This window comes from Bos taurus, chromosome 4, assembly GCF_002263795.3.
Source record: "Bos taurus isolate L1 Dominette 01449 registration number 42190680 breed Hereford chromosome 4, ARS-UCD2.0, whole genome shotgun sequence".
Classification (NCBI taxonomy): Eukaryota; Metazoa; Chordata; class Mammalia; order Artiodactyla; family Bovidae; genus Bos; species Bos taurus.
Genome location: NC_037331.1, coordinates 33,143,478 through 33,149,835, shown reverse-complemented (window position 1 = coordinate 33,149,835; position 6,358 = coordinate 33,143,478). Strand labels below are relative to the sequence as shown.

Here is a 6,358-nt window from a genome sequence, read left to right as displayed (position 1 = left end):
CCAGGTGTTTCTTGACTTCCTACTTGTGCATTCCAGTCCCCTAGAATGAAAAGGACATCTTTTTTGGGTGTTAGTTCTAAAAGGTCTTGTAGGTCTTCATAGAACCATTCAACTTCAGCTTCTTCAGCGTTACTGGTTGGGGCATAGACTTGGATTACTGTGATATTGAATGGTTTGCCTTGGAAACGAACAGAGATCATTTTGTCGTTTTTGAGATTGCATCCAAGTACTGCATTTCGGACTCTTTTGTTGACCATGATGGCCACTCCATTTCTTCTGAGGGATTCCTGCCCGCAGTAGTAGATATAATGGTCATCTGAGTTAAATTCACCCATTCCAGTGCATTTCAGTTTGCTGATTCCTAGAATGTCGACATTCACTCTTGCCATCTCTTGTTTGATCACTTCCAATTTGCCTTGATTCATGGACCTGACATTCCAGGTTCCTATGCAATATTGCTCTTCACAGCATCGGACCTTGCTTCTATCACCAGTCACATCCACAGCTGGGTATTCTTTTTGCTTTGGCTCCATCCCTTCATTTTTTCTGGAGTTATTTCTCCACTGATCTCCAGTAGCATATTGGGCACCTTCTGACCTGGGGAGTTTCTCTTTCAGTATCCTATCATTTTGCCTTTTCATACTGTTTATGGGATTCTCAAGGCAAGAATACGGAAGTGGTTTGCCATTCCCTTCTCCAGTGGACCACATTCTGTCAGATCTCTCCACCATGACCCGCCCATCTTGGGTTGCCCCACGGGCATGGCTTAGTTTCATTGAGTTAGACAAGGCTGTGGCCCTAGTGTGATTAGATTGACTAGTTTTCTGTGAGTATGGTTTCAGTGTGTCTGCCCTCTGATGCCCTCTTGCAACACCTACCGTCTTACTTGGGTTTCTCTTACCTTGGGCGTGGGGTATCTCTTCATGGCTGCTCCAGCAAAGTGCAGCCATTGCTCCTTACCTTGGGTGAGGGGTATCTCCTCGCCGCCACCCTTACTGACTTTCAACGTGGGTAGCTCCTCTAGGCCCTCCTGTGCCCACGGAGCCACGGCTCCTTGGACGTGGGGTTGGTCCTCCCATCCACCACCCCTGGCCTCAGGCATGCGGTTGCTCCTCCCCACGCCCCATAGTAAAAGCCACTGATTTATACACTTTTCTGGTTTTAGAAAAGGCAGAGGAACCAGAGGTCAAATTGCCAACATCCGCTGGATCATGGAAAAAGCAAGAGAGTTCCAGAAAGGCATCTATTTCTGCTTTATTGACTATGCCAAAGCCTTTGACTGTGTGGATCACAGTAAACTGTGGAAAATTCTGAAAGAGATGGGAATACCAGACCACCTGACCTGCCTCTTGAGAAATTTGTATGCAGGTCAGGAAGCAACAGTTAGAACTGGACATGGAACAATAGACTGGTTCCAAATAGGAAAAGGAGTTTGTCAAGGCTATATACTGTCACCCTGCTTATTTAACTTCTATTCAGAGTACATCATGAGAAACGCTGGACTGGAAGAAACACAAGCTGGAATCAAGATTGCTGGGAGAAATATCAATAAGCTCAGATATGCAGATGACACCACCCTTATGGCAGAAAGCGAAGAGGAACTCAAAAGCCTCTTGATGAAAGTGAAAGTGGAGAGTGAAAAAGTTGGCTTAAAGCTCAACATTCAGAAAACGAAGATCATGGCATCTGGTCCCAGCACTTCATGGGAAATAGATGGGGAAACAGTGGAAACAGTGTCAGACTTATTTTGGGGGCTCCAAAATCACTGCAGATGGTGACTGCAGCCATGAAATTAAGAGACGCTTGCTCCTTGGAAGGAAAGTTATGACCAACCTAGATAGCATATTCAAAAGCAGAGACATAACTTTGCCAACAAAGGTTCGTCTAGTCAAGGCTATGGTTTTTCCTGTGGTCATGTATGGATGTGAGAGTTGGATTGTGAAGAAGGCTGAGCACCAAAGAATTGATGCTTTTGAACTGTGGTGTTGGAGAAGACTCTTGAGAGTCCCTTGGACTGCAAGGAGATCCAACCAGTCCATTCTGAAGGAGATCAGCCCTGGGATTTCTTTGGAAGGAATGATGCTAAAGCTGAAACTCCAGTACTTTGGCCACCTCATGCGAAGTGTTGACTCATTGGAAAAGACTCTGATGCTGGGAGGGATTGGGGGCAAGAGGAGAAGGAGACGACAGAGGATGAGATGGCTGGATGGCATCACTGACTCGATGGACATGAGTCTGGGTGAACTCCGGGAGCTGGTGATAGACAGGGAGGCCTGGTGTGCTGGGATTCATGGGGTCGCAAAGAGTCGGACATGACTGAGCGACTGATCCAATCTGATCTGATTGGATAAACCTGTAAATATAGTAAAAGCCACTGATTTATACACTTTAAATGAAATCTTAGGGAACTGCCTGGCTGTCCAGTGGTTAGGACTCTTCCACTGCATGGGACACAGGTTCAATCCCTGGTCAAGGAAATAAGATCACACGAGTGGCGTGGCAAAAGTAAATAGATAAATGGGGGCACTTTATGGTATGTAAATTATATCCTGACAAAGCTGTTAATTTATGTTCTGCTTAGTAATACAGACTTTTTCTGAGATTTAAAGACATCATGGTGATCTTAACTGTTCTCTAGGATTTTGGTGGTAAATTTTTATATACAGTAAATATCACTAAAGACAAATCCAAACCAAAGAATAGTCCTAAGAAAACACCCTTTGTATGTTCATCTGCTGTTGGTAGAGGAGTTAATTTTTAATCTCAGGTTGATTTCTTCGTATCCAGAATGCTTTATTTTTGCTGTGAGTTGCTTCCTGAAGTGATTACCTGTCTATTGCCCACACCCCGTCGTTAAAAATAAGAAAAGATCACATAATTATTTCTTTAATATGTTCATTTTATATATTGGAATGAAAGTAGATTAAAGATCTGTTCCATAGGTTACAGCTGTTTATACTATAACTCATTACTTCTCAGAGTCACAAGTCTTAACAGCTAGCTGTGCATATCTAAAGTGTAAATTCCTGGTGTTTTTACACTTTTCACAGTGAAACTTATCCAGATTTGTCTACAGGAGCTATTTCTGTTTGTTGTACACTGAGAAAGAGCTACATAGGATGAGAAATGAAAGGTCTCATGGGACTAAAAATGAAATATCTTTTATGGCAACTTAAAAACCTTACTATCACTACTTGGGCTTTCTTGGTGGCTCAGTAGTAGAGAAGCCATCTGACAATACAGAAAACGCAGATTCGATCCCTGATCGCAGAAGATCCCACCTGCTTGCAGCGACTAAGCCTAGGCGCTACAATATTGAACTTGTGCTCCAGAGCATGGCAACAACAATTACTGAAGCCTGTGTGCCCTAGAGCCTGTTTTCTGCAACAAGAGAAGCCACAGCAATGAGAAGCCTGTGCACCGCAACTAGAGAAAAACCCACGCAGCAACGAAGACCCAACACAGCCAAAAATAAATAAGGTTAAATAAAAAATGTTATTATCACTACTTGTAGTAATTACAAGGTTTTCTTCACAAAAGTATTTTGACTCACAATCAATTTTTAACCTTGGGACAACTTCTTGTTATCAATATATGTCATGTACCTGAACATATGGCTCAAGAGCCACTATCAGCCACCCCACTGCAAGAGATGTAAACTAATTCAAATTTAACCTGAAGAGAATTCAGAACCTGCCATTAAAACTCATATTGTGTATTTTGAAGAAAAACAAGTCACTTTTAACTATATGCTTTGGGGAATTATTGGTAGACTTGCTTATTCATATATTTTTAAAGATTACCTTTTCTCCCCTGCATACCCAAGTCTCTGTTTCACTCCTTTGCATTCAATCCCACGGGTTTTTTCTTTCTAAAAATCTAGGAATCTTTACAGAAATATTGTGTTTCCCCTTAAATTAACAAGATTAGGAGGCATTGAAGCTAAGTGACCCTAAATTCTATGGCACCCTCAGGTATTAGACATGCAAAAACTGTAAGAGGCACCAAAATTCACTAGGGAAGAGAAAAAAATACTTTGAAGTTTTTTTGACTATTTTTAAAATTGTGTTTAAGAATAATACCTTGCAAGCCAATTTTAACATTATCCAGAACATAGCATCTAAATACTATGATAGTTTCTTTCCCCACATCCTTGTAAGCCAATTGTAACATTATCCAGAACATAGCATCTAAATACTATGAGCGAAGTTTTTTCCCCCCGCATCTTCAGAAATCAGTACAACTTTATAATCCCTTATCTGAAACCTTATTTGGCCTGATAGGTTTCAGAATTCAGAACATTTATCAGAAAAGTGTGTCTGCCACATATTATGTAACATCACTAGAAAGCACAGAAGATGCACTGCAACCAAACTCATTCCTATTTTTGTAGCGAACTTACAAATACTCATTTGTATCCTCAGTTTCCTTCTGGTCAGATTTTACAGAGTTAGGAAAAGATTGGGACCTGGGACGGACATGTTAATTTGAAATCCAGTTATTTATATTTGATATCCATTTCACAATCACTGTAAACCATTGGCCTTTTCTTTCACAAAAATGAAAATGTATTTAAAATGAAAACTGAAACAGTGTATTTCCAGGAGTAAATGTAAAATAGACTTGCTTGTGAAACTATGTTAATTGTATTACGATCTTTCTCTAGCACTTGCCTAATTCCCTCGGGTTAAAAACTTCATTTCTTGGTGCGACAGTAGAAGGTATCAGGTCAGCCTGAAGCTTGCAGTATGAGTCCCTGCGCGCTTCAAGGGCCTTGGGCAGCAGGAAGACCTGTGGGAGGGTAGGGAAGCTCCGATAGCCCAGTGCTGCAGGATGTCTAGCTGGGCAAATTTCAGCCCCAGTGGATGAAGCAAAAGAGAGACCAAGTGGGGATTTATGTGGTTACTGTTCTCTTGGTAGGACACGGAGGGAACGACAGTATTCCTCCTTAAGGCACTGGTATAAATTCTTACTTGGGAGTTACAAAAATGACAAGGAATTCTTCACTTTGGGAAGAGCGGCTGCTAAGTAGGAGCTGGGGTTCGAAGAGGAACAGCGCAGCGAGTCTTGCACAGCTTGCGTGAAAATGGGCCATTTGTTTTTATACCGGTTCCAGAGAGGCACCTGAGCGGAGTGCAGCCGGCCCTCAGCTCCAGCCACGTCCCGAGTGAGGCGCTGTGGTCCAACAGCTGCAAGCAGTAAACCGCTGCCAGGCTGGGTTCGGACTGTGGCCCTTACGGCCTGCCCGCCAGGCCTGTAAGTGGCGGGCAGCGGACCAGGAAAGCCCGAAAAGGGCGTGGCCAAGTCGCGAGAAAGCGCAGGCCCAGCCGGCCCTCCGTCCCTTCAAGGACGGGGCGGGACCCTCAGGGCATCCCAACAAATCCCCGTTTCCCGTTAACCGCGGGGCGGGACCCTCGCGGCTTTCCGTCCAATTCTCGCGCCTCTGGGCGTGAGGGAAGCAGGCGGGTGCTGCTGGGGGCTGCAGCGGAGTTGGTGAAGCGCAGAGCGGGGTGGGGACTACTTGGCTGGCAGAGTTTGCGCTCCCTCCCTCTCTACCCTAACATTTTGGGGGTGGGGAGAAGTTAAGGACAGGGTTAAATGGTGTAGAGCGGCAGAGGTGACAGGACTCGGCGGAGGTAACTTCGTGCTTGTCTCTGGCCCAGGTCTGAGAAGTACTCCTGAAGTTGGGCCGCTGGGCTGGTCCGTGGTGGTGCTTCGTTAGATTGCTGTCACCTGGTGGCTTTTAGAGTGTGTGCGGAGCTACCTTTGCTTTGGTGGGGAGCGTCTCCGAGCTCTCGTCGCCCTCTCCTCCTGTCTCTAGTGCCAGGCTTTGAACTTGGCAGCCCTGCGATAAATCGCCAGCACCAGGTACCTGGGCACCGGGAGGTACATGGTAATCTTGGGCTTATCTAATGGAAGGAGTGCGGTTGTCCTAGTAATTCACCTAGTTAATCCGTGTAGTAATTTTTATCTAGCTTTCTGGCAGATGGACTTTTTGTGTGTGTTTGCTGTGAATTCCGAAGGGATGAGACTTGGCGCCTCCCAAGCCTTCAGTTCGGAGAAGGCAATGGCACCCCACTCCAGTACTTTTGCCTAGAAAATCCCATGGACGGAGGAGCCTGGTAGGCTCCAGTCCATGGGGTCGCTAAGAGTCGGACACGACTGAGCGACTTCACTTTCACTTTTCACTTTCATGCATTGGAGAAGGAAATGGCAACCCACTCCAGTGTTCTTGCCTGGAGAATCCCAGGGACGGGAAGCCTGGTGGGCTGACGTCTCTGTGGTCTCACAGAGTCGGACACGACTGAAGCGACTTAGCAGCAGCAGCAGCAGCAGCAGCAACCCTTCAGTTGTATGT

General features: G+C 45.1%; 1 protein-coding gene across 3 annotated transcripts in view; it reads left to right on the top strand.

The window, feature by feature from the left end:
- Window positions 1-5,430: 5,430 nt before the first annotated feature.
- The window catches only part of CROT (carnitine O-octanoyltransferase), a 61,374-nt gene continuing 60,446 nt past the window's right edge, over window positions 5,431-6,358 (top strand). Inside the window, exon 1 of one of the 3 annotated variants that reach the window (XM_024990439.2) lies at window positions 5,431-5,510. The gene's annotated coding sequence lies outside the window, so the exon portion shown is untranslated. 3 annotated transcript variants of the gene reach the window in all.